This window comes from Balaenoptera ricei, chromosome 6, assembly GCF_028023285.1.
Source record: "Balaenoptera ricei isolate mBalRic1 chromosome 6, mBalRic1.hap2, whole genome shotgun sequence".
Taxonomy (NCBI): domain Eukaryota; kingdom Metazoa; phylum Chordata; class Mammalia; order Artiodactyla; family Balaenopteridae; genus Balaenoptera; species Balaenoptera ricei.
This window is the reverse complement of record NC_082644.1, coordinates 76162192-76189209: the sequence shown is the minus strand read 5'-3', so window position 1 is coordinate 76189209 and position 27018 is coordinate 76162192. Positions and strand designations below refer to the sequence as shown.

The window sequence follows — 27018 nt, the reverse complement described above, 5'->3', positions numbered from 1 at the left end:
GAATCTATAACTATCTAACTAGACATTAATTGAAACAAGGCACTGTGAAAAGCCCAAGGGTAAAAGAAGTACAGAAGCTATCAAATGGCCCCATCCTTCAGTAAGAAAATACAGGATGTTGGGAAACTGTCTTTCTAGAACATAAGTGGAAGAGGAAGACAAGCTGCTACTCAGAAAATCATTTGCCTATATTAATCATGTTAATCAGGGCAATTCTATTGGGATATATCCCCCCTCCCAGTTTTTGTTTTTGTTTTTTGCCTTCTCAACCATAATAAATGACAGCTATATTTATTGCGCTATAGGAATGGCACTAGGCTGTGTGTGTGTGTGTGTGTGTGTGTGTGTGTGTGTGTGTGTAGGTGTATATGTAGATGTGTATTCTATACAATTTCTCATCATCCTGATGATGTTACAAGGGAATTAAGAATCTTCATTATATAATGAAAAAAACTGAAGCACAAAGAGGATAAGTTATTTCTTCCAGGTCCTAAGCCCAGGAGCTTGTGAAGCTGGCATTCAAACTCTGATTGGGATGAGTTCAAAGGGAGTTGCCCTCACCAGATTAAAAAAGGCTACACAAGACCTTCTCCAGAGCTTCTTAAAGTGTTCCAAATAGACATGTCTGACCCTGAACCATCTAGAACAACCAGCCTGTGGTAGAAGTGAGCAAAGAGAATGGGGGTGCAGGCAGGTGGGGAGGCTCAAAGAACCAGAGAGTAGGATAGCAGTTTCCAGGGCCAGGGGTGGGAAAATGGGAAGATGGGTCAAAGGGTACAAACTTCCAGTTATAAGATGAGTAAGTTCTGGAGATCTAATGTACAGCATGGGGACTATAGTTAATAATACTATATTGTATACTTGAAATTTGCTAACAGAGTAGATCTTAAATGTTCTCACCACCCCCCACCCCAAAAAAGATAACTATGTGAGGTAATGGATGTGTTAATTAACTTGAATGTGGTCTTTTCACAATGTGTACATATATCAAATCATCACATTGTACACCTTAAATACATACAATTTTTATTTGTCAGTTATACCTCAATAAAACTGAAAAATAAATAATGAGGGGACAGGAGGCTTGAGGCTTTTCTCTTCTGTCATCAGAGCCCCAAGTAAGTAACCAGCGAGATTACTAAGAATAAAACAGCGCTCTCCCTCTGTCCTTACATGATTTCACTCCACCAATTAATTCCGTCATTTCTTCATTCATGGGTTTGTTTACTCATTCATTTGTTAATTTAACTTTTTTTTTCTCTTATTGTTTGCCCTATTTCTGAATGCTCTTCTGTTTACCAGCTCCTTAGTCAAACCTCCACACCCAGAGGGACTCCTGAGCTCGAAAGAATCTTGCGGCCCAGCCCTCTGAGTCATGAGGACCCCAGACCACACCCAGGCCCCCAGTTACTGGGACCACTGCTTGTTTTACGGCAAGACAGTGGCACAAAACCAACTGGAAATGAAACACTTGAAAAGAATCTCCTCATCAAGAAAGTGGTTTTAATTCGACTGGAACTTTGCAGAGAAGAACGTAAGAGTAAAAGCTGAAGGCTCTAAACCCTGGCAGCCCTGAGTTCAAATCCTCATTCCATCCGTTCTTACTGCGAGCCCTTGATCAAGTTAAGTTTAAAGTTGTCACTTGGAATGTGGGGATAAAGGTGGTACCTAGCCCACTGTTTGAGAAAGTTAAACAGGATCATGGGAAACACTTAGAACACATGGCAAGACATATGCTGGTCAAGGTTCCAAATGCGGGGGACACAGCAAAGAACACTGAGAAATTCCATGCTCTTACTCAGCATATGCTCTAATGAGGGAGGGAGATAATAAAGAAATAAACAAATAAATATAAAATATTCTGGCTGGTTATAAGTGCTAAGAAGAAACATAAGGCAGGATAAATGTCTAGGAGTGACTGTGGAGCAACTGGGTCACCCTTGAGGGGATACAGGGTGAGGGACAGAGTTATGCTGACACACCTGTTCCCAGTGAGTGCCGCTCTGAACAGGTCCCCCCACGTGGACCCCAAAACTGACAGACCTGTCGTGGAGAAAAGGAGAGAAATTCATCATCTCTATCATAAAGTCATAGTTTGTATCAATTCTTCCTCGCTCTCTTTTTTCCTGTGTGAAGAAGTTTTACCAAAATCTCTGAATATATCTGACTGAGCAATTTTGTTTAATGAATTGCTGACCAAACTCATTCTTTCATATAAATCTGTTAGCCTGCAGAACCCAGAACACTTTCATGAGGGAAGGGGCTTGAAGTCTTGCAGGCTTTATAGTCATACACCTTATTCCATTCTTAGAAGTCAGAAGTGGGAACAAACCTGAGCTGGGAGGACTGGAGGACCAGCCTTTTAAGCCACTGGAGGAGGTAACAGGTAACATTCCCAGGTTTGTCATCGTGGGCCATGAAATCCAACTTGGACGGCTGCCCTAAAGTGATCTGCTCTTTCTGGGAAGGCAAGAAGCCTTTAGAACATCGTGTCCAGAGTAAAAAGGGTATTTGGCAGCAGTTCCCAAGGGTCTCTCATGCCCCTCCCATCCTTCTTGTTGTCTTCTTGTGAGGTTTCCTATACAAAGAAAATGCTTCTTAATCTCCCCCATCACCTCCATCTTCTGTCTGGGGCACCTGTCAGGGGTGTTCAGCCTTCAAGGACCTTTTAGTGAGTCCCTTCAAGGCCCCAGGAACTGCTAACACTTCCCCACACTGTCTGACTGGCTCTTATTTCCCCACGGCCTTAATGAGGCCATCCTGTGCCCATACAGTTGCTTACTGCATGCGCCTGGCTCCTCACCCCCTTTCCCATTGCTGTGGTCCCCACACCAAAAACCTGCTTAATTTTGGTCCAGTTGAAGGTGACAGCTCACCCTGTGTGCAACCAGTCTTGCTCTTTTAGTATAATGCCTCTTACAGCTCAATTTTGATGTGCTGGCTTCTAAGGGATTCTCATTCTTTGGCTCAATAGGATAGAGGCTTGTTTTAAAGTGACAACCCCCTTTTTAGTGCCTTGGTTCTGGTTTCTGCAAACTGCCTCACAGGCCCTCTTGATGGAGCAGGGCAGGGGCTGTTTGTGAGGCAAGGCAAGGCAAGAACGGGCCAGCTCCAGAGCTTTGGAGAGGCCCTCCTGCCCCCTCCAGCTCCAACCAGAGCATCTCCTTCTGCATCTGTTCACATAGTGTGTAACAGGTTTTTAGTTGAAAAAGGATTAGAAAAAAGGTTGAATACTACTAGACTGGATCGATCCCCTGCCCCCGCTTTAAACAGGCCAGACAGTTCAGGGTGGTGTGACTCAGCACTCTACAGGACCCCTTGCATCCCAACCCCACATCTCAGATTGGAGCCATGACTTAGGCTTCACCCCATCTTCCTTCATTCAACATATAATTATCAAGAAAATATTCTGTGCAGGTGAATCTGAGGACTGGACGTCTTCTCCAAGCAAAACAGAGTAATATAGATAGGCCCTCTTTTGTGTTAATGTCTTAATATTGGTTTCTAGGGACTGGATTCTAGGGCCCCAAAGTCTCTTAAAAAAAGTTTCTCGGGCTTCCCTGGTGGCGCAGTGGTTGAGAATCTGCCTGCCAATGCAGGGGACGCGGGTTCGAGCCCTGGTCTGGGAGGATCCCACATGCCGCAGAGCAACTGGGCCCGTGAGCCACAACTACTGAGCCTGCGCGTCTGGAGCCTGTGCTCCGCAACAAGAGAGGCCGCAATAGTGAGGGGCCCGCGCACCGCGATGAAGAGTGGCCCCCGCTTGCCGCAACTAGAGAAAGCCCTCGCACAGAAACAAAGACCCAACACAGCCATAAATAAATAAATAAATAAAACCCAAAAGTTAAAAAAAAAAAAAAAGTTTCTCTCAGGAAGCTCTGTGGCTGTCATGCCTGCCTGGGCAGCCAGGGTCCCTGAGGGATGCTCCATGTGTTAGACTCTGAAAAACCCTCAGGGTCACCAAGAGCAAATTGGTGGCATCATTAAGAAAGTGTAACACTAAGCAGGTGTTTCTCACATGCACTGCCATGGAACAGAATAAAGAAAAAAGAATGAAAAGAAATGAAGACAGCCTAAGAGACCTCTGGGACAACATTAAATGCACCAACATTTGCATTAGAGGGGTCCCAGAAGCAGAAGAGAGAGAGAAAGGACCCGAGAAAATATCTGAAGAGATTATAGTCGAAAACTTCCCTAACATGGGAAAGAAAATAGCCACCCAAGTCCAGGAAGCACAGAGAGTCCCAGACAGGATAAACCCAAGGAAAAACATGCCGAGACACATAGTAATCAAATTGACAAAAATTAAAGACAAAGAAAAATTATTAAAAGCAACAAAGGAAAAACAACACATAACATACATGGGAACTCCCTTAAGGTTAACAGCTGATTTCCCAGCAGAAATTCTACAAACCAGAAGGGAGTGGCACAATATATTTAAAGAGATGAAAGGGAAGAAGCTACAACCAAAATTACTCTACCCAGCAGGATCTCATTCAGATTTGATGAGAAATCAAAAGCTTTACAGACAAGCAAAAGCTAAGAGAATTCAGCACCACCAAACCAGCTCTACAACAAATGCTAAAGGAACTTCTCTAAGTGGAAACACAAGAGGAGAAAAGGAACTACAAAAACAAACCCAAAACAATTAAGAAAATGGTACGAGGAACATACATATCAATAATTACCTTACATGTGAATGGATGCTCCAACCAAAAGACACAAGTTCGCTGAATGGATACAAAAACAAGACCCATATATATGCTGTCTACAAGAGACCCACTTCAGACCTAGGGACACATACAGACTTAAAGTGAGGGGATGGAAAAAAGATATTCCATGCAAATGGAAATCCAAAGAAAGCTGGAGCAGCAATACTCATATCAGATAAAATAGACTTTAAAATTAAGAATGTTACAAGAGACAAGGAAAGACACTACATAATGATCAAGGGATCAATCCAAGAAGAAGATATAACAATTATAAATAGATATGCATCCAACATAGCAGCACCTCAATACATAAGGCAAATACTAAGAGCTATAAAAGAGGAAATCGACAGTAGCACAATAATAGTGGGGGACTTTAACTCCTCACTTACACCAATGGACAGATAATCCAGACAGAAAATTAATAAGGAAACACAAGCTTTAAATGACACAATAGACCAGATAGATTTAATTGATAGTTGTAGGACATTCCATCCGAAAACAGAAGATGATACTTTCTTCTCAAGTGTACAAGGAACATTTCCCAGGATAGATCACATCTTGGGCCACAAATCAAGCCTCAGTAAATTTAAGAAAATTGAAATTGTATCAAGCATCCTTTCTGATGACAACACTATGAGATTAGAAATCAATTACAGGGAAAAAAATGTAGAAAACACAAACACATGGAGTCTAAATGACACGTTACTAAATAACCAAGAGATCACTGAAGAAATCAAAGAGGATATCAAAAAATACCTAGACACAAATGACAACGAAAACACAATGATCCAAAATCTATGGGATGCAGCAAAAGCAGTTCTAAGAGACAAGTTTATAGCCAAACAATCCTACCTTGAGAAACAAGAAAAATCTCAAATAAACAACCTAACCTTACACCTAAAAGAACTAGAGAAAGAAGGACAAACAAAACCCAAAGTTAGTAGAAGGAAAGAAATAATAAAGATCAGAGCAGAAATAAATGAAACAGAAACAAAGAAAACAATAGCAAAGATCAATAAGACAAAAAGATGGTTCTTTGAGAAGATAAACAAATTGATAAACCTTTAGCCAGACTCATCAAGAAAAAGAGGGAGAGGACTCAAATCAATAAAATTAGAAATGAAAAAGGAGAAGTTACAATGGACACTGCAAAAATACAAAGCATCCTAAGACACTACTACGAGCAACTCTATGCCAATAAAATGGACAACCTGGAAGAAATGGACAAATTCTTAGAAAGATACAACCTTCCAAGGCTGAACCAGGAAGAAATAGAAAATATGAACAGACCAATCACAAGTAATAAAATTGGAACTGTGATTAAAAATCTTCCAACAAACAAAACGTGACCAGATGGCTTCACAGTTGAATTCTATCAAACATTTAGAGAAGAACAAACACCCATCCTATTCAAACTCTTCCAAAACACTGCAGAGGAAGGAACACTGCCAAACTCATTCTACGAGACCACCATCACCCTGATACCAAAACCAGACAAAGATACTACAAAAAATAAAATGACAGACCAATATCACTGATGAATATAGATGCAAAAATCCTCAACAAAATACTAGCAGACAGAATCCAACAACACATTAAAAGGATCATACATCATGATCAAGTGGCATTTATCCCAGGGACGCAAGGATTCTTCAATATATGCAAATCCATCAATGTGATACACCATATTAACAAACTGAAGAAGAAAAACCATATGATCATTTCAATAGATGCAGAAAAAGCTTTTGACAAAATTCAACACCCATTTATGATAAAAACTCTCCAGAAAGTGGGCATAGAGGGAACCTACCTCAACGTAATAAAGGCTATATACGATAAACCCACAGCAAACATCATTCTCAATGGTGAAAAACTGAAAGCATTTCCTCTCAGATCAGGAAAAAGACAAGGATGTCCACTCTCACCACTATTATTCAACATAGTTTTGGAAGTCCTAGCCACAGCAATCAGAGAAGAAAAAGAAACAAAAAGAATACACAATGGAAAAGAAGAAGTAAAGCTGTCACTGTCTGCAGAGGACATGATACTATACATAGACAATCCTAAAGATGCCGCTAGAAAACTACTAGAGCTAATCAGTGAATTTTGTAAATTTGCAGGATACAAAATTAATGCATGGAAATCTCTTGCATTCCTATACACTAACAACGAAAGATCAGAAAGAGAAATTAAGGAAACAATCCCATTCATCACTGCAACAAAAAGAATAAAATACCTAGGAATAAACCTACCAAAGGGGGTAAAAGACCTGTACTCAGAAAACTATAAGACACTGATGAAAGAAATCAAAGATGACACAAACAGATGGAGAGATATACCATGTTCTTGGATTGGAAGAATCAATATTGTGAAAATGACTATATCACCCAAAGCAATCTACAGATTCAATGCAATCCCTATCAAATTTACCAATGGCATTTTTTACGGAACTAGAACAAAAAATCTTAAAATTTTTATTGAGACACAAAATACCGCAAATAGCCAAAGCAATCTTGAGGGAAAAAAACGGAGCTGGAGGAATCAGGCTCCCTGACTTCAGACTATATTACAAAGCTACAGTAATAAAGACAATATGGTACTGGCACAAAAACAGAAATATTGATCAATGGAACAGGATAGAAAGACCAGAGATAAACCCACGCACCTATGGTCAACTAATCTATGACAAAGGAGGCAAGGATATACAATGGAGAAAAGACAGTCTCTTCAATAAGTGGTGCTGGGAAAACTGGATAGCTACATGTAAAAGAATGAAATTAGAACACTCCCTAACACCATACACAAAAATAAACTCAAAATGGATTAAAGACCTAAATGTAAGACTGGACACTATAAAACTCCTAGAGGAAAACATAGGAAGAACATTCTGACAAAAATCACAGCAGGATCTTTTTTGACCCACCTGCTACAGTAATGAAAATAGAAACAAAAATAAACAAATGGGACCTAATGAAACTTAAAAGCTTTTGCACAGCAAAGGAAACTATAAACATTACGAAAAGACAACCCTCAGAATGGGAGAAAATATTTGCAAATGAATCAATGGACAAAGGATTAATCTCCAAAATATATGAGCAGCCCATGCAGCTCAATATCAAAAAAACAAACAACCTAATCCTAAAATGGGCAGAAGACCTAAATAGACATTTCTCCAAAGAAGACATAGAGATGGCCAAGAGGCACATGAAAAGCTGCTCAGCATCACTAATTATTAGAGAAATGCAAATCAAAACTACAATGAGGTATCACGTCACACTGGTTAGAATGGGCATCATCAGAAAATCTACAAACAATAAATGCTGGGGAGGGTGTGGAGAAAAGGGAACCCTCTTGCACTGTTGGTGGGAATGTAGATTGATAGAGCCACTATGGAGAACAGTATGGAGGTTCCTTAAAAAACTAAAAATAGAATTACCATACGATCCAGCAATCCCACTACTGGGCATATACCCAGAAAAAACCATAACTCAAAAAGACACATGCACCCCAATGTTCACTGCAGCACTATTTACAATAACCAGGTCATGGAAGCAACCTAAATGCCCATCAACAGATGAATGGTAAAGATGTGGTACATATATACAATGGAATATTACTCAGCCATAAAAAGGAATGAAATTGGGTTATTTGTAGAGACGTGGATGGACCTAGAGACTGTCATACAGAGTGAAGTAAGTCAGAAAGAGAAAAACAAATACAGTATGATAATGCATGTATGGGGAATCTAGAAAAATGGTACAGATGAACTGGTTTGCAAGGCAGAAATAGAGACACAGATGTAGAGAACAAATGTATGGACACCAAAGGGGGAAAGAAGTGGTGGGGGTTGTGGTGGTGTGATGAATTGGGCGATTGGGATTGACATGTATACACTGATGTGTATAAAACAGAAAACTAGTAAGAACCTGCTGTATAAAAAAAATAAAATTAAATTTAAAGAAATAGTAATTGACCCAAATCTGCACAATAGTGAGTGGTAGTGCTGGAATTTGAATCCTGGCCTATCATCTTAATCAATGCACCGAGATGAACAGAATTTTTTAAGTCTTACTAGGCTCACTCATTTTCTTTACACACCCATAGACTAAATTTAAAACTACTGACATAAGAGAATGAATATTTATAAGCTTACATGAAGTGTAATCTTTTTGCGGATAATCTATCTTATCCATCCTGGAACTAATTAATCTAGTTTATTTTGGATGATTCAGTTGGGAGTCATGCCCATATATCTAGGGAAAATAATTTTTAATTCTGAAGAATAGAATGTTTCATATCTTGGTTTATCTTTTTGGCAGTCCAACCTTTAACTGTGTGGAGACCAAAAAAAGTCCCTAAAGATAATAAAATACTATTGACTGAGACGAAATACATCCAGTTATTTTTATTGGAATGACTTAACAACAGGCAAAAAAGCAAACCTGGAAGTCTCCTCTTCTTTAAATAAATACCTGCGAGAGATCTTCATTCAGGGTTACTAGAAAGTTTTCATTTACATTGTCAATTCTATCATTCAAACAATGCAAGTAAATTCACATTAGTTATATTTTCTAGGTATTTCTCAGAAAATTCTAAGTGGAATAGTTCCTTTATAGGAAGGGTTTTTAAATAGTCCATTTGCTAGGCTTAGATAGCTAGGAGACAATAGTGATCATTTTATATTCATTCTTTTACTCCAGTAGACGTTTAGGATCTGCTCCTTGTTACTCAATTTTTTTCTTTTTATCTACAGTCACTATCCCAAATCTTAGTAAGCAGATGTTCCTAGGAACATTAACATAGGAATCAGAATTGTCACTGAAGCTGTATTAAATCAGTGGATTTAAATGAGACTGTTGTCTGTGAAATCAGGACCTGGGGGGAAAAAGCCACCAGTAATATTCTGACTCGGGGTGGCCAACCCACTAATTCATAATTAGCCTGCTACATGTGAGGGGTCAGAGAGGCCAAGGACTGTATGTCAGACCTCTGACAGCCGAGTCCACACCAGTGGACACAGCGATAACAGATGCATGTCAGGTAGTGTCTTGGGGCTCTCAACGACTTGATTTAAAAGAAAAATCATCAGTAGGTAGGACATTGTTTATGTGCCTGGCTCAATTTTGCCTTTGTGCCATTTCAGTGGAGAGATAAAGAACCAGATCTGCTAGCTAATGTAATAAAACTCCCCCAAGAAGCAGGGAGTTTGGCCAACTTAAAATGCAAGGCAAGTTATTTTCATGCACTTTTAAATTACATTAGCAGCACATGTTGGGAAACATTGTACTGATAACAAATTTATGATCTCTACCTTCAATTTCTACATAAAGCAAATATAAAATGAAGAACCCATCTGAATGGAAGAGAACTATGTATATTTCACAGATTTCTACAACTGTTTTCCCGAATTCTGAGAGGACTTCATTCACCACAAATATGTTTACCCATATTAAAATAATAAGCTATTTAAAGAATAAGCCCAGTGCCCCTGTATAAATAGGAAATGGTTAAATTTTTCCTGAAACACTTTATAGCTGAGCAAACTTCCTGTTCCACTCTAATTGTGCTGACCTTTAGTTGTCTTTTTAGGTCTATACTTAAATGCCACTTAAATTTTTTTCGCCCTAACCTCCTAATTGTAATTACGTTCCCATGTTACACTCTATTTTAAAGCTGCCTATTTTATTCATAATATTTATAGCAATTTGTAATTGTATGCGTGTGCATTTATTTGTTTAATGACTCTCTTCCCATTTAATGCCTCATGCACCTCTGTATCTCAAGTCCCCAGCACCAGAGTGGAGACTCGGTGCATATTCAAAGAATGAATAATGAATAAATGAGAAGCAGACAAAAGAGTGACAGTGTGTTCCCTAAGAGAAGCAAAGAGCAGCCCCTGCTCCTGGTAGGCCTTGGCTGTGTTTTGTTTCTCTTCCAAAAATGTCTGTGATATTCCTTCTTGTGTATTTATAATAGGATTCTTTTTTCTTGAGCCAGCTGGAATGAGCCTCTATTCCTTGCAGGAGTATCCTAAGTCACAGCCAGAGAATGGGGCACATTGACACAACAGTCAAAGCGAATATGATAATAACAAGGTAACATTCTAAAAGGGAACATCAGAGGGAAGAAGTAGTGCCCTTGGTATTGTTTATCTTTGTTTTATCCTATCTGAAACTGAAACCCTCAACCAAATTTACTTCCTAAATTTAACCCTTTAATAAACTAGCCTCTAACTCCACCTGGTGGAGATATAGAAACCTGTGGGAAAAAACCAATCCAAAGGAGGATAAAAAGGTCCCACATCTATCTGAGTTCTCAAAAAGAAAAGACATATACTCAAAAAGCCAAATAGATGACCTCCTGGGATGTGTTTTAGCCACTCAAAGTCACTGAGAACAAATAGGTTGTAACAATCATTTGCTTATTGCCCTTGGCTCCCATTTCTGCCCTTCTACATTCTGCTATGTATTTTAAGAGTCCAGGGACCTGCGTATCCCATTTTCCCAGTTACTTGCCAGCAAGCTTCTGGTTAGTTTCTACCAATGGGAAGTACTGACAGAAGTTTGAAAGGCAGGAATGGGGAAAGGGGATTTGCTTCCTGTTCTAGATTCTGTTGGCATTTTCCAGCAGCAAGAGAGCCGGCACTCCATCCTCATCTTTCAGCACTTCCGGCACCTGCAGCAAAGAGTCTCCTCACATGCTGCATAGCAGCCTCTCAGCAGTCCCAGCACCTGTCTTAGGTGGTGCTTCATTTGTGGTTTCAACAGTGGCTCAGGCAGGCCCCTTCTCCATGATCTTGGGTCTGGTGAAACCATTGCCTTCATTTACTTCTTCAGAGGGGTTGCTGCGGCTCCCAGCAGCTACTTAGCATAGAGTTACCTGAGTATAACCAGTTCAAAGAGGCTAAATTAATGTTTTCCTATGTCCACCACCCAGATGTATCCAGAATCCAATTTCTGGTCTTTAATACTATTATGGATTGAAGAGGAACAAGGTCCCTTGGAGAGTAGGTCTTTCCAAGCCATAGAGAGGGAAGACAAAAGTCTATGTAAATCTGCTTTTGCCAAAAAAAAAATCTCATAATGACAGGACAGTGAATTAGTATTATTGTTCATTTTAAAATGTACATTATTCCTAGAATTTCAAAAACACAAAATTTCATAAAATTCATGGACTGAAGTTCTCATAACCAAACAAGGGAGATTCATTATTAGAAAGGGCTCATCCCAAGTAAGTGGCTCAGTTTTGCATCACTTTGGACTGCTTGGGTTCTGCAACTCTACTGAGAATCAACTTATCAAGAATGTAAACCCTAGACCTTGACAAGTCTGAGTATTCTTTTACTTTGGTGTTTGGACAGAATATTTCCCACTTTAAGGAGGTATAAAAATCAGCATCTGGTAAAATTACTGTGATCTTGGGACAGTAAAACAGAAGATTAAAAACAAGAATATAAATATAAAATGAAATCATTAATAATGTAGTTATATGTTTTCATCATTATCTTTACAACTATTTTAATTTTACTGTAATATTTGTAATTGGTATGATATTTTATGTGTGGGTTTTCCACTCTTCAAATTGTTTAAAGCCTTTAAGAGAATTTCATATTTCATGTTTTGATTTCAACTAAATATTTAGAAGAGTAAAATTAAATATATTCATAATCATTTAAATATTTGAGATATTTTTAACTGAACTCTGTAAGTATTGATGGATTAGCCTTGTAAGTAGTATAAAATATTTAGGGAGATTGTGAGTGTTCAGTGTTTAAGTGAATGTTTATAACAAAATGGTTTTAAATTTAATGAATTAAGCATTAAACAAAATAAAAGGAAAACGTTGCATTTTCCGCTGAGGAGCTAAAGGACCTATTAACACCTTTGACTCTCTCTGTAAAACGTCACGCACTGATAGGAGGATGTATTATTCATTGGGGTTGGGGGAAGGATTTGTCAACACATTAGTTTCCCCCAGCACCAACACCATAGATACTTAATTATCAAAGACCAGGAGCCTAGTAGGCTCGTGACTTCAGCTGTATTTGGCTTTTAATCTAGCCATGCCTTTTAAATTTTATATTTTTACATTTTACCTATCGTTGTTATATATGTGAAGCAGATGGGGCATTGCCATCATGATTATCTAGTGCCATCTTGACTGAAAATCTCTCTTATTGGACTTTTTAAATTGAACTGGAAATATATACTTTTAAAATATCCATCTCTCCTACTTAATCACAAACTCCTTTAGGCATCGTTCTTCTTTTTATATACAGACTCTGGCACATAGTAAAGTGTTCAATAAATATTTTTGAATAAATTATTGAGAGGGTAACATTTTGTGAATACTAGAAATGCTGGAAAGGGAAGACAGAAACTATTGCTCATGTATTATTGATGGGAAAGTAAATTGATGCAACTCTTTGGAACTGAAGTTAGCAATGTCTTATGAACATGTTCATAAGCTTTGACTGCCCTTATAGGAATCTGGCCTCAAGTAATAATGAAAAAGAAGCAAAATAACAACAACAAAATTGGAAACAACCTGCATGTCCACTTATGTGGAATTGGTTAAATAAATTATAGTTTATTCATTAGGTACAAAATTAACCCTCTATGAAAAATATTTTAAAATATGATATAGTAATTTGAAAAGAAGATTTATGGCATCAGCTTATTTTAAAGGCAGCATTTGGAACGATTATGACAACATGATAAAACACATGGATTAAAAACTGGAGGAAAATAACACCAAAATTGTAGCAGTGTTAATTCCATCCCCTTTCCATTTCTCAAATTATGTAAAATATGTTTCTGTAAATTGCCCTTAAATTTACATCAGAATTTATTGCATTTTTTTTCAATGTTATTTCCTCTAACTATATATTCAATTACAGGAATCAAACAGAATATACATTTTGAAAAATGTGATGTTTAATCTGGAAACAAACTCTACTTTCAGTTTTTAGCCCACAGCAAGCATGAATTTCAAGAATCCTATTACTTTTGATATATCATATTTTTACAAGTTTTGTACATATGGTTAAATGTAAGTCGATGTTACAACAGCCTTTGGGAAAACAAAAAAGAAAGGGAAAAGAAATACTGAGTAGAAATCACAATGAAATAAGGCTGAGAGAGACTTGAAAACATTATGAAGCATCCCAGCCAGTGACAACCACCAACCAACACGAGAGTGAGGCCATCTTGGACCTTCCAGCCTAGCCCAGCTACCACTTTCAAATCCTGACTACATTTGCAGTCACGCAGCAGTTTCCCTCTGGAGGAGAGTCCTTGCAGTACTTCACAATGTTAAACGTTCTTTTATGACCTTGACGGTAGAGATCATTTGACACAGCCTTAACAGTACTGGCAACTGAGATTCTTAACACAAACTCAACAGTCCAAGCAATTTCATGCTCCAAGGCCACCTCTCCTTGGGATGGGGGGCAATGGAGATCACATCTTTTCCAGGGACCTAATTTTATCCATCATCCTGTTAGTCTAAATAGACAGGAGTAATTGAATGTTTCTGGGCACAAATACACCTAGAGAGGTTGTTAAAAGTATAGATTTTAGGGCTCCACTCAGCAGAGATTAAGATTGAAAAAATTAAAAGGTAGAGGTCAGAAATTTGTATATTTAATGAGCATTTTAATGACCATTCCCATCCCTGCCAGTGGATCCGATGAAGATGATGAGGCCCGTTTATCGTGAGTGGGCCTCATCCAATCAGTGGAAGGTCTGAGTACAAGAAAAGGGCTGACCCTCCTGCAAGTAATGGAAACTACACCTACCTGACTGCCTTGAGCTTGGACATCAGTTTTTCCTGCCTTCAGACTAGAACTGAAACATTGGCTCTTCCCGGGTCTCAAGCCTGCCAGCTATTAGACAGGAACTACACCATTGGCCCTCCTAGATCTCCAGCTTGCCGGCTAGAGATTTTGGGGACTGGTCAGCCTCCATAATCACGTAAGCCAATTCCTTACAATAAGTGAATAAATACATATGTGTATATAGATACAGATACACACACACACACACACACCTTATTAGTTCTGTTCTGTTTCTCCGGAGAACACAGATTAATACATCAGGACTCTTGGATACCAGACACCCAAAAGTGACAAATGTCCACTACAATAAAACTTTTCACCATTTTGAACATATTCTTACCCATCTCAATTACACACCTCATTGAAGAGCTATGAATAGATTAGGATTTACCATTTAAGTATCTTTAAAGAACTCCATTCTTATCTCAATTGTAATGTTACTTGTTCCCTTTCAATTTTCTAATTGTAATTTTTAATAAAATAAGATTAAAATACCATAGTTTTTAATTGTTTCATCCTCATGGTACCTGTATCGTCTGGGTCAAGTTAAAATGCTGGGTTGCAGGCAGCACAACAAACGGATGGCTTGCAATGCTCATTTTTCAAACTTATGAAATTCCACTATGAACATACTAAAGTCAAGGACTCCTGATGCCCCATGTCCTCTTTCATGAGGGAGTTAGTTAATTCCTCCTTCTCCGGCTGCAAGCTGAGGCTGATAGAAACTGTTATGGAGGGGAGGGGGCAGGGGCATGGAGGGAAACTCTTTTCTCTCTCTCCCTAACTCTGCTCTTTTACCTGTAAGGCCTTCATTGCACAAATAAAAACATTATAACAAAGAAATGGGAATCATAAAGATCATTAGGATCAAAGCCAAAGTTGAATATTCTCACAATCACATGTTAATTGGAGAAGTCCAGGCCATGAGGAAGGCAGGTCTGAGCAGTTAACATACCTGAAGCAAGATTTGCTCATTAGAGGAAACCTCTCTAATCATAGAGCCTGTCATTTCAATAGCACAATATAATGGAATATAGCATTTATCAGAAAGCACTGACTAATATATTAAAGCAATTATTGCAATGAGAATGGTTCATTTCAATAAAGATTAAAAAATAAGAATCAAATCACTGCTGATCAAATTACTTACTTCCCAGCACAGGCTACAGGAACTTAATATAGCTCAGTACAGCACAATTGCTCTCTCAAGCAAGTGGGAATCCGGACTCTTCTTCATTTCCAACACTGCATTTACAAAGGGGATCTACTTACCACTGCCGTGATGAAGTTCGGAAATGCAAATGCTAAACTTTCACTTCAGGATGGTATAAAAGACATACTCTTTCCCTCTCACGCCAAACCCTTAGAAGTAAAAAAACATATTTTAAAGGATATTCAGCCATGCTGAAAAACAAAAAGAAGAAATATAATAGATAGGAAATTGTGACAAATCCTGGAAATACAAAAGACCAACAGGTTGGATTTATGAGGAAACTGATAACATAAGAGATGTGTGGGAAAGTTCTAGCAGAAATGGTGGGAATAGAACCCAGCGTATTCTGCACTGGTGTTTCAGTGCGGAAATTTCCCATATGTCTCAGAAATTTTGTTTTTCAGAATCTCAAAAAAAAAAAAAAATCAGTTGAGCAATCAAGGAAAAGAGAAAAACTAATTCTTCTGTGAGGCTAACAATCAACCTGGAGGCATTACTGGTTCCAAGGAGTTCACTGATATCTCCTTGAAAGCAAGACATTTGTGACCTGAAGGTTAAGACAAGCGTTTCTGGGAACCTGGAGGAGAGAGGCAGGAATGATCTGATCAGTTGTCATGTAAAATGGGTGTGCATGGCCCCATCTGCTGCTAACAGCGACTTATTCTTGCAAATAATATAAACGTCAATGATTTTATCCTCATAGTACACATGCTTTAAACTAATTCTCTAAATGGTATGCTGAGAACTAACACATTTGGAAAGCAAAGTAAGTCCTTAAATTAGCAACTTCAACTGCTGATTCTATGCAATACTGTGACCCTTGCTAGCAGATTCTAATGTTATGTTACTCAATATTTTCTAGCATTTTCCAGAGTCTGAATATTTGCTGTAGGCCACAGTTCCTTGTAAATACCTTAAAAGAGAAAATACAAGGAGTAGAAGATGTGAATATTATTGAGAATATACCCTTAGGAAATCAGAAACTGATCTAAAATCTGAATGAGCAAAAGCAACAAAAAACTCAAAATTGTTTAAAAAGGAAATAAGCTTACAGAAAGCAATATGTATTCTAACACCCAGCTTGAAGATGGTTTTGGACAAGTGAACAAATGTCAATGCAGAATGAAAGCAATTTTTGTCATGAAACAAAGATCAAGACTATTGGATAATGCTTTGAGTCTTAAAATTCAAGAATCTTAACTTTTAAACATTAAATGTATATGGTATAATCCTTACATTTGAACATAATTTTTATTTGACATTTGTTTTGTTTTTATGTTCTCTTACTTCAGTGTATTCTATTATAAAATGTCAAATCAGGTAGAGATCATTCTAATATACTATTAAAATATATAATTTTGTTCCAATATATTGTTTCATAATAATAAAGAAAACCTCTGAACTTTTAGTAAAACCCTGTGAGAAAAAAACAACTTTTGTTCATTATTATGGTCACTCACTACTAATTAAAAATATGCAAATAAAGAATTTTTTAGAAGTACATAATCACGTCATTTCAAGAATTCCTGAGAATTCTGATTCTTCATTCCCAAATCACAAGGATATTAATTTGTAAACACTATAATAATCTAAACCCAGATATGGTGAAAGCCAGGAGGAAGATAGGACACAGGAGAAGAGGTGGACAGGTCAGTCATGGCCCCACCCTCCCCATGCAGCAGTGCCTGAGGAGAAGACAGGCCGCCACCAGGTGGCAGCAGTGAGTACAAGCACTTTGCTCTGAGATGGGACCTGGCCAAAGAGAACTTGAGAGGACCCACACTCAGAAGCCTTTTAGACTTAGTTGCCTTGTAAACTATTAAGATATCGAAACTGTCAACTACCTTAATTTACTTATTCTGATTATCTTTTCACTTGATTTTGATTGTTTAGTAAGAAAATATAACTATGGTGGTCTCCTTTGTTTTCAAAGTAGGAAGCATGCCTTAACTAGAACAGTGTGTGGCACATAACTGGCACTCAATAAACAGATGTTAAAAAAATTAATGACTGACATTAATTAATGAGAGGAACAGAGAATGCTTTTATTTAGGATTGGCTATTTTTCCATAAGTCAAAATTATGCAAAACCAATCAAATTTCCTGTAAAGAAAATGTTGTAATTGAAGATTAGATTCTCTGCCATAACCCTAATATAAAATAACTACACACAATTTTTATCTTTTTGAACTTCAACCAATTGGAGAGTAAAGAATCGGCTTTAATAGGAAACTTTAAGTTTCTTCAGGGATATTATAAGGATTATCTTAACAGAAGTTAATAGGAGATTGGTTCAAGATGGCGGAGTAGAAGGACGTGCACTCACTCCCTCTTGCAAGAGCACCAGAATCACAACTAACTGCTGAACAATCATCGACAGGAAGACACTTGAACTCACAAAAAAAGATACCCCACATCCAAAGACAAAGGAGAAGCCACAATGAGATGGTAGGAGGGGCGCAATCACAATAAAATCAAATCCCATAACTGCTGGGTGGGTGACTCACAAACTGGAGAACAATTATTCCACAGAAGTCCACCCACTGGAGTGAAGGTTCTGAGCCCCATGTCAGGCTTCCCAGCCTGGGGGTCTGGCAACGGGAGAAGGAATTCCCAGAGAATCAGACTTTGAAAGCTAGCAGGATTTGATTGCAGGACTTCAACAGGACTGGGGGAAACAGACTCTACTCTTGGAGGGCACACACAACGTAGTGTGTGCATCAGGACCCAGGGGGAAGGAGCAGTGACCCCACAGGAGACTGAATCAGACCTACCTGCTAGTGTTGGAGGGTCTCCTGCAGACGCGGGGGTGGCTGTGTCTCACCATGGGGACAAGGACACTGGCAGTGGAAGTTCTGGGAAGTACTCCTTGCTATGAGCTCTCCCAGAGTCCCTCATTAGCCCCACCAAAGAGCCTGTAGCCTCCAGTACTGGGTCCCCTCAGGCCAAACAACCAACAGGGAGGGAACTCAGCCCCACCCATCAGCAGACAAGTGGATTAAAGTTTTACTGAGCTCTACCTAACAAAGCAACACTCAGCTCTACCCGCCACCAATCCCTCCCATCAGGAAGCTTGAAAAACACTCTTAGACAGCCTTATCCACCAGAAGGCAGACAGCAGAAGCAAGAAAAACTACAATTTTGCAGTCTGTGGAACGAAAACCACATTCACAGAAAGAAAGACAAAATGAAAAGGCAGAGGACTATGTACCAGATGAAGGAACAAGATAAAAGGCCAGAAAAACAACTAAATAAAGTGGAGATAGGCAACCTCCAGAAAAAGAATTCAGAATACTGATAGTGAAAATGATCCAGGACCTCAAAAAGAATGGAGGCAAAGATTGAGAAGATGCAAGAAATGTTTAACAAAGACCTAGGAGAATTAAAAAACAAACAAACAGAGATGAGCAATACAATAACTGAAATGAAAAATACACTAGAAGGAATAAATAGCAGAATAACTGAGGCAGAAGAATGGATAAGTGACCTGGAAGATAGAATGGTGGAATTCACTGCTGCAGAAGAGAATAAAGAAAAAAGAATTAAAAGAAATGAAGACAGCCTAAGAGACTTCTGGGACAACATTAAACGCAGCAACATTCACATTATAGGGTCCCAGAAGGAGAAGAGAGAGAGAAAGGACCTGAGAAAATATTTGAAGAGATTATAGTCGAAAACTTCCCTAACACTGGAAAGGAAATAGCCACCCAAGTCCAGGAAGCCCAGAGAGTCCCATACAGAAGAAGGAGAAACATGCCTAGACACACAGTAATCGAATTGGAAAATATTAAAGACTAAGAAAAATTACTGAAAGCAGCAAGGGAAAAACAACAAATAACATACAAGGGAACTCCCATAAGGTTAACGGCTGATTTCTCAGCAGAAACTCTGCAAGACAGAAGGGAGTGGCATGATATATTTAAAGTGATGAAAGGGAAGAACCTACAACCAAGGATACTCTAACCAGGAAGGATCTCATTCAAATTTGAAAGAGAAATCAAAAGCTTTACAGACAAGCAAAAGCTAAGAGAATTCAGCACCACCAAACCAGCTCTACAACAAATGCTACAGGAACTTCTCTAAGTAGGAAACACAAGAGAAGAAAAGGACCTACAAAAACAACCCAAAACAATTAAGAAAATGGTAACAGAAACATACATATCAATAATTACCTTAAATGTGAATGAATTAAATGCTCCAACCAAAAGACACAGGCTCGCTGAATGGATACAAAAACAAGACCCATATACATGCTGTCTACAAGAGACCCACTTCAGACTTAGGGACACATACAGACTGAAAGTGAGGGGATGGAAAAAGATATTCCATGCAAATGGAAATTAAAAGAAAGTTGGAGTAACAATATTCATATCAGATAAAATAGACTTTAAAATAAAGAATGCTACAAGAGACAAGGAAGGACACTACATAATGATCAAGGGATCAATCCAAGAAGAAGATATAACAATTATAAATATATATGTACCCAACATAGGAGCACCGCAATACATAAGGCAACAGCTAACAGCTATAAAACAGGATATCGACAGTAACACAATAATAGTGGGGGACTTTAACACCTCACTTACACCAATGGACAGATCATCCAAACAGAAAATTAATAAGGAAACACAAGCTTTAAATGATACAATAGACCAGATAGATTTAATTGATATTTATAGGACATTCCATCCAAAAACAGCAGATTACACTTTCTTCTCAAGGGCGCACAGAACATACTCCAGGATAGATCACATCTTGGGTCACAAATCAAGCCTCAGTAAATTTAAGAAAATTGAAATCATATCAAGCATATTTTCTGACCACAATGCTATGAGATTAGAAATCAATTACAGGGAAAGAAACATAAACAACACAAACACATGGAGGCTAAACGAGGTGTTACTAAATAACCAAGGGATCGCTGAAGAAAGCAAAGAGGAAATCAAAAAATACCTAGAGACAAATTACAATGAAAACACAACGATCCAAAACCTATGCGATGCAGCAAAAGCAGTTCTAAGAGGGAAGTTTATAGCTATACAAGCCTACCGCAAGAAACAAGAAAAATCGCAAATAAACAATCTAACCTTAAACCTAAAGGACCTAGAGAAAGAAGAACAAAACAAAACCCAAAGTTAGCAGAAGGAAAGAACTCATAAATATCAGAGCAGAAATAAATGAAATAGAAACAAAGAAAACAATAGCAAGGATCAATAAAACTAAAAGCTGGTTCTTTGAGAAGATAAACAAAATTGATAAACCATTAGCTAGACTCATCAAGGAAAAGAGCGAGAGGACTCAAATCAACAAAATTAGAAATGAAAAAGGAGAAGTTACAACAGACACCACAGAAATACAGAGCATCCTAAGAGACTACTACAAGCAACTCTATGCCAATAAAATGGACAATCTGGAAGAAATGGACAAATTCTTAGAAAGGTATAACCTTCCAAGACTGAACCAGGAAGAAACAGAAAATATGAACAGACCGGTAACAAGTAATGAAATTGAAACTGTGATTAAAATCTTCCAACAAACAAAAGTCCAGGACCAGGGCTTCCCTGGTGGCACAGTGGTTGAGAATCTGCCTGCCAATGCAGGGGACGTGGGTTCGAGCCCTGGTCTGGGAAGATCCCACATGCCGCGGAGCAGCTGGGCACGTGAGCCACAATTACTGAGCCTGCGCGTCTGGAGCCTGTGCTCCGCAACAAGAGAGGCCGCGATAGTGAGAGGCCCGCGCACCGCGATGAAGAGTGGCCCCCACTTGCCACAACTAGAGAAAGCCCTTGCACAGAAATGAAGACCTAACACAGCCATAAATAAATAAATAAAAATTTAAAAAAAAGCAGAAACAGCTTTACTGAGGTATAATAGACATACTATAACTTGCATTTAAAAAAAAAAAGTCCAGGACCAGATGGCTTCACAGGTAAATTCTATCAAACATTTAGAGAAGAGCTAACACCCATCCTTCTCAAACTCTTCCAAAAAATTGCAGAGGAAGAAACACTCCCAAACTCATTCTATGAGGCCACCATCACCCTGATACCAAAACCAAAGATACTACAAAAAAGAAAATTACAGACCAATATCACTCATGAATATAGATGCAAAAATCCCCAACATAATACTAGCAAACAGAATCCAACAACACATTAAAAGGATCATACACCATGATCAAGTGGCATTTATCCCAGGGATGCAAGGATTCTTCAATATATGCAAATCCATCAATGTGATACACCATATTAACAAACTGCAGAATAAAAACCATATGATCATCTCAATAGATGCAGAAAAGGCTTTTGACAAAATTCAACACCCATTTATGATAAAAACTCTCCAGAAAGTGGGCATAGAGGGCACCTACCTCAACGTAATAAACACCATATATGACAAACCCACAGCAAACATCATTCTCAATGGTAAAAAACTGAAAGCATTTCCTCTCAGATCAGGAAAAAGACAAGGATGTCCACTCTCGCCACTATTATTCAACATAGTTTTGGAAGTCCTAGCCACGGCAATCAGAGAAGAAAAAGAAATAAAAGGAATACAAATTGGAAAAGAAGAAGTAAAACTGTCACTGTTTGCAGATGACATGATACTATACATAGAGAATCCTAAAGATGTCACCAGAAAACTACTAGAGCTAATCAATGAATTTGGTAAAGTTGCAGGATACAAAATTAATGCACAGAATCTCTTGCATTCCTATATACTAATGATGAAAAATCTGAAAGGGAAATTACGGAAACACTTCCATTTACCATTGCAACAAAAAGAATAAAATACCTAGGAATAAACCTACCTAGGGAGACAAAAGACCTGTATGCAGAAAACTATAAGACACCGATGAAAGAAATTACAGATGAGACAAACAGATGGAGAGATATACCATGTTCTTGGATTGGAAGCATCAATATTGTGAAAATGACTATAATACCCAAAGCAACCTACAGATTCAGTGCAATCCCTATCAAATTACCAATGGCATTTTTTACAGAACTAGAACAAAAAATCTTAAAATTTGTATGGAGAAACAAAAGACCCCGAATAGCCAAAGCAGTCTTGAGGGAAAAAAATGGAGCTGGAGGAATCAGGCTCCCTGACTTCAGACTATACTACAAAGCTATAGTAATCTAGACAATATGGTACTGGCACAAAAACAGAAATATAGATCAATGGAACAGGATAGAAAGCCCAGAGATAAACCCATGCACCTATGGTCAACTATCTATGACAAAGGAGGCAAGGATATACAGTGGAGAAAAGACAGTCTCTTCAATAAGTGGTGCTGGGAGAACTGGATAGCTACGTGTAAAAGAATGAAATTAGAACACTCCCTAACCCTATACATAAAAATAAACTCAAAATGGATTAAAGACTTAAATGTAAGACCAGACACTATAAAACTCTTAGAGGAAAACATAGGAAGGACACTCTTTGACATAAATCACAGCAAGATATTTTTTGATCCACCTCCTAGAGTAATGGAAATAAAAAGAAAAATAACAAACGGGACCTAATGAAACTTAAAAGCTTTTACACAGCAAAGGAAACCATAAACAAGACGAAAAGACAACCCTCAAAATGGAAGAAAATATTTGCAAACGAATCAACGGACAGAGGATTAATCTCCAAAATATACAAACAGCTCATGAAGTTCAATATTAAAGAAACAAACAACCCAATCCAAAAATGGGCAGAAGACCTAAATAGACATTTCTCCAAAGAAGACATACAGATGGCCAAGAAGCACATGTAACGCTGCTCAACATCACTAATTATTAGAGAAATGCAAATCAAAACTACAATGAGGTATCACCTCACACCAGTTAGAATGGGCGTCATCAGAAAATCTACAAGCAACAAATGCTGGAGAGGGTGTGGAGAAAAGGGAACCCTCTTGCACTGTTGGTGGGAATGTAAATTGATACAGCCACTATGGAGAACAGTATGGAGGTTCCTTAAAAAACTGAAAATAGAATTACCATATGACCCAGCAATCCCACTACTGGGCATATACCCAGAGAAAACCATAATTCAAAAAGATGCATGCATCCCAATGTTCATTGCAGCACTATTTACAATAGCCAGGTCATGGAAGCAACCTAAATGCCCATCAACAGACGAATGGGTAAAGAAGTTGTGGTACATATATACAATGGAATATTACTCAGCCATAAAAAGGAACGAAATTGGGTCATTTGTAGAGACGTGGATGGATCTAGAGACTGTCATACAGAGTGAAGTAAGTCAGAAAGAGAAAAACAAATATCGTATATTAACGCATATACGTGGAACCTAGAAAAATGGTACATATGAACCGGTTTGCAGGGCAGAAATTGAGACACAGATGCAGAGAACAAATGTATGGACACCAAGGGGAAAAAGTGGTGGAGAGGGTGGTGGTGTGATGAATTGGGAGATTGGGATTGACATGTATACACTAATATGTATAAAATGGATAACTAATAATAACCTGCTGTGTAAATAAATAAATAAAATAAAATTCAAAAAAAAAATTCGTCTGTTATTGCCAGGCTAATTTCCTTTAGGGGATGGCAGGGGTCTATCAGGCAGATGACTTAACTAGTGCTGATCAGGAGATCCCTAGTTGACTAGTTTAAGATTCCATTTCTGGAAGACCCAAAACTATAATTAAGTCTCGGTTGGGGAAGTGGGTCTTAGCATCAGTGACTCCATTTTGGGTCTATTGTCCTGTTTTTTAACATATGAAGTAAAAGATGCAACCTCAAAAAAAAAAAAAAAAAAAAAGAAGTTAATAGGAGACACAGGGGTATTCTTTAAATACAAGAAAAACAGATCAAAGTAAATAGTCTTGTTTTCTCATTGTAAATTTACCTGCTCATCTGCACATAAAATTGGATATGGACTACACTGCATATACTGCACAAAAAAATGGAATCCAGTTATTCAAAACCTGTGTATTTTTGTGTGCTACTCATCAGAATATTTACCAGGATTAGAAGTGTATATCAAAGTCAAGGCCATTGCTAGTTACCAACTAATTCTTAAACTTTCTTTATGTAAAGATAATGCAGAGTAAAATATTAACAATTTATCTAGATATTTTAAAAAAACAAAAGCTTAAAAAGCTGTCTTGAAAACTGTGAGCTCTGTCACAGTTTGAATCCTAGGAATGTCACTTCAATAAGATGCACTCATATCAAGTGTCTGCTATAATCATTCCTAGCACACATGGAGTTCCACGTGTCAGACCCTGCATGGAGCACTTCACATACTTTAACTCAAGAACCGCTCGCTAAGCCTCATGGGGGAAGTACTATTATTCTCCAGGCTTTACTGGGGAGGATATGGTAGAAGCAACCAAGAAATGAAACAACAAACAAACAAAACACATCTCCATTCAGGGTTTGGTGTGTGGGCTGATGTATTAGAAGAGAGGTTCATGGAGACTTCAAGGGAAACAGAGGAAGTAAAGCTGGAAACCTATGAAAAGACTAGGTTCTAAGCCAGAGAGGCGTCTTTGGATACCTCAGCCCATTAGGACTAACCATTGGTTTTCCTTTACCAAAATGAAAACATATTTCTTGTCTCAGAGAATCTTGGGGTTTTTTTTCTATTTTAAATTTAAATTTGAATTGTAAGCTATAGGACCCCAGTGGTTCCAAACTCTGTATTCTTTTTGTTTCTTTACCTCTGCCTTGAGCATATATCATGGTAAAAAAAATAAATGGAATATATAAAATAAAAGCAATAAAATATAAAATAAAATTAAAATTAGACTGATACGCTTTATGCTGAGTTTCAGGGGAGTTTGTTGTCTGTTTTTACAGTTAGTGAAAGAGTTCTTAACAAAATCAAGCCAGTGTTTGATGTTGTTCGTGTAAAACTTTTAAAAAAAGTTTGAGCTCCCCCTTGTGGTAGTACGTCAGAGCTGAACTCAAATCCCAGGTTCTTGGTGCAGGAAAAGCACAGATAATGTCTTCATGAGCCAGGAGAGAAACTGCATTTTTTTCAAAGAAGAAAAAGACCAGGAAAACCCTGATAAATGGTTTGAGAATGTACAAAAGAGGACTGTTTATTTGAAGGACTTCTAATATCAGAAATATCAGAGTGCACCCTGCTGGCCGTTGGACAGCATCCTGCCAACAGATGGAGTGTGTGTGTTTGTCTGTGTATTAATTTACACTAATTACTAATGTTTAAAATAGTATGTGCATAAAAGTCCAGGTTTCCAGCTTCTCTTTAAAAATCAGAAGATCTGGGAGCCTGGGGTCTGCAATAGTTAGCTACAACTGAGTAGTTCACGTTCCCTAACTATAGAACAGGTCTCTTCATTTCACCATGGTCCCACTAGATAACTTCACTTAATGTGTTGCTCTCTGGGCCGCTGTTGGCCTCTGGGTTTGCAATCCCTGTTAAAGCAGGAAGCGTATAGCAAAAATGCTCCAACGTCATTGAAAGAGTATAAACCACGGAATAAAAGACTCTTCTGCTTCCCAGCTTTGTCATATCCTGGATGAATCACCTTGGGAAAAAGCAGTCTGTATCTTTTAGCCTCTACGTTTTCATCGTTTCTTATACTCTTTCAATCATTCTGGGCTTTTATTTTTACTAAATAGAGTGGTTTGTAGAGCAGGTATGGGTTACACTCTACAACACTATTTTTTCAGTGATGTTTATTTCTCTAAAACAGGCAAATTATTGTCAAGCCCCCACCTATCTAATTCATGGTAATTTAAACACTTTTTATAGCCCTCCTCACTCCGCAAGGGATCTTAAGTAATCAAAAAATTTCAAAGAAGCACCTCTGTTTGTCCCTTTTTCATCAGTTATGTCTCAATTCCAATGTCACCTCCTCAGACAAGCTTCCCTGATCACCTTGCTAAAGCAGCCCTCCCAGCCACTCTATCACATTTACCTTATTTTACATTTTTCTTAGCCATTATCAGCAACGGAAGTTGTTGTTGAAGCCATGGGTAATGAGTCAAATCCATTTCACTTACCTTCACTAACGAAGGTCATTTGAAGACTTGCACGTCCTCTAAGCGGCACATAACCTAACGATAAGACATTCGCTCGCATTTTCCAGAAACTGGGAGTCAGCTGTGTCTAGTTAGAGCTGAGCTGGTTAAGACCGGAGAGGACCACCCACACTTCAACTGCGCATGCGCCTTTCACCTTTTGACCTCAGAAGGTGGGAAAACTTCCGCCTGGGAGGGGCAGAGCCCTGTAGCCTAGTTACACCTGCGCAGAACGTG

General features: G+C 38.3%; 1 long non-coding RNA gene across 1 annotated transcript in view; it reads right to left on the bottom strand.

Annotated features, from left to right (window-relative positions):
* The window catches only part of LOC132367119 (uncharacterized), a 43528-nt gene extending 16644 nt beyond the window's left edge, over window positions 1–26884 (bottom strand). The window contains exons 1-2 of the long non-coding RNA XR_009503689.1: window positions 26764–26884; window positions 15823–15912 (exon numbers count right to left, since the gene is read on the bottom strand). This is a non-coding gene — a long non-coding RNA (uncharacterized LOC132367119). The remainder of the gene's footprint in view (window positions 1–15822; window positions 15913–26763) is intronic.
* Window positions 26885–27018: the final 134 nt, after the last annotated feature.